The 2,629-nt window shown below is 39.9% G+C and overlaps 1 protein-coding gene across 3 annotated transcripts in view; it reads right to left on the reverse strand.

Annotated features, from left to right (window-relative positions):
- Positions 1–2,629, reverse strand: part of LOC106874975 (serine beta-lactamase-like protein LACTB, mitochondrial) — a 21,128-nt gene that overhangs the window by 10,245 nt on the left and 8,254 nt on the right. The window lies entirely within an intron of this gene.

The raw sequence follows: 2,629 nt of genomic DNA on the forward strand, positions 1-2,629 counted from the left end.
CACTGTCACATATAGAAAAACTTAATTTAATTTTAATTTTTAATAAATTGAATTTAATTGAGTTTTTACCTGTAAAGTTGGATTTTTATCCCTAATATTATTATTATTATTATTATTATTATATATATATATATTGTTGTATTTGGGGATGGTCATGTTGCCAGTTTAGCCAATAAAAAAACACGTACTATATTTCACATCAAGAATCTTGCAAAACGAATTATATATATATATATATATATATATATATGTGTGAGGTAATGTGGCTGATGCTGGTGTTGTGGAAACTAGCAATCATGCCAGTGGCACACAAAAAGCACCTTTCAAGCGCTGGGCCTCAGAGAGCAAAGGACAAAGGACAAAGACCTTGCTGTGCTTGAGAAGGAAGATCCATAAAGCTGAGTGAAATTATAGTTGTGACAGATACTGGTGTCATGAAACTGGCACATAAAAGCACCCTTTACACTCTTGGAGTTGTTGGCACCAGGAAGGGCATCCAGTCATAGGAAACATGCCATATTAGACTGGAATCTAGTGCAAAACATCAGCTTACCAGCCCTCGTTAAACTGTCCAACCTATGTCAGCAGAGACAATTGATGTTAAATGATGATGATGATGGTATATATATGTACATGACAACAGCACAAGTGCTTTTTACATGGCACCAAGTCTCCATATTTGGGTTCATTCATTCAGTCATTCTTCTGAGACAGGTCTTGTTTTTGTTTTGCTAGGTTTCTACCAACCCTCTTCACTAAGCAAGCATGGTGGTGTACTAGTTAAGTCATTGATGACCCAACCATGTAACATGTTGTGCCAAACTTCATGTTACTTATAGCACTCATTACACTGGAATTATTCCTTATTGTTGTCCCTTCCATGCAGCTATGAAGCTCCAAAGTATAAAAGAAATGGTAAATGTACATCCTAATATTCATGTTATTTGTGGTTCCAGCAATGACCACCTAGGGCCAGATTTACATATGGGCCAAACATGGCCTAGGCACCCACAAGCACTGGGGGCCTCTGACCACCCAGGGCCAGATTTACATATGGGCCAAACATGGCCTAGGCACCCACAAGCACTGGGGGCCTCTTTTAACTTAAAGAAGCCTAAAACTTAGCATTTAAATTAAATACATTTATAAATAATTTGCAATTTCTTTTTATTACTTATTTAATTTTTTTATTGATCCAATAGAGTTCCTTTAAAATCATGGAGTCCTCTTTTGATTAATTGGGCCCTTTAAGATTAAAAAAAACCCCATTAAATTTAACTTAACCCCTCTGAATCTACTGAGGCTCTTCTCAGTTTTGGGACTTCTTCAAAATGTTTGGAGCCCTTGGATTTAACAGCCTTCTGTATTATCTTATTATGCTTTAAATTAGCAAATTCATAAGGGCCACCAGAACCTATTGGCCCAGGGACCCTACAAAGTGTAAATCCAGTCCTATGACCACCTCAACTATTTTTCAGTCAGTATGCATCTACGACCACATTATCTAGTGTCTTTCCATTATTTGCATACAGTAGTATGTTATTTAAAAAAAGAGATCTTTCTAGCTGGTTGATTGTCTATACATAGGCTCCCTATTGACATGTAAAAATAATATAAACACAAAAAGAACAAAACATAAAAATATAAATAAACGTAAAAAAAAAAGAATTCCACCAAACTGTCAAATAACAAAAGGAAAACAATAAATAGTTAGAAAAAAGGATAAATAACCTGGAATACTAAGGCTATACATGTCTCTTCATAATATTTGTCATTGCCTTGAGTGGCCTTAAATTACATTCGCAATGTAATATGATAACCTTCACTACCACCAGCACCTTCATGACCTTTACTCTCTCTCTCCACCACTACTGCTATAAAGATTACCACCACTGATACCAATATTAATAACACACAAACCATTTTGAGCGTGGCCGTTGCCAGTGCCGCCTGACTGGCTCCCGTAGGATTTTCGAGCGAGATCGTTGCCAGTGCCCCTGGACTGGCTTGTGCGGGTGGCACATAAAAGACACCATTTCGAGCGTGGCCGTTTTCGTGCGGGTGACACGTAGAAGCAGCCACTACACTCTCTGAGTGGTTGGCGTTAGGAAGGGCATCCAGCTGTAGAAACTCTGCCAAATTAGATTGGAGCCTGGTGTTGCCATCCGGTTTCACCAGTCCTCAGTCAAATCGTCCAACCCATGCTAGCATGGAAAGCGGACGTTAAACGATGATGATGATGATGATGAAGGCAGCAAGCTGGCAAAGTCACTAGCACAACAGACAAACTATCCTTATCTTTATGTTGAGCTCAAATTCCACCAGTGGAGGCGCAATGGCCCAGTGGTTAGGGCAGCGGACTTGTGGTTGGAGGATCGTGGTTTCGGTTCCCAGACCAGGTGTGTGTGTTTATTGAGCAAAAACACCTAAAGCTCCACGAGGCTCCGGCAGGGGGGTGGGTGGCGACCCCTGTTGTACTCTTTCACCCCAATTTTCTTTCACTCTTTCTTGAGTAACACTGCAATGGACTGGCGTCCTGTCCAGCTGGGGGGAACACATATGCCATAGAAACTGGGAAACTGGGCCCATGAGCCTGGCTAGGCTTTAAAAAAGGAGCATAAATAAAAAA

Source organism: Octopus bimaculoides, chromosome 14 (assembly GCF_001194135.2).
Source record: "Octopus bimaculoides isolate UCB-OBI-ISO-001 chromosome 14, ASM119413v2, whole genome shotgun sequence".
In the NCBI taxonomy this organism is placed as follows: domain Eukaryota; kingdom Metazoa; phylum Mollusca; class Cephalopoda; order Octopoda; family Octopodidae; genus Octopus; species Octopus bimaculoides.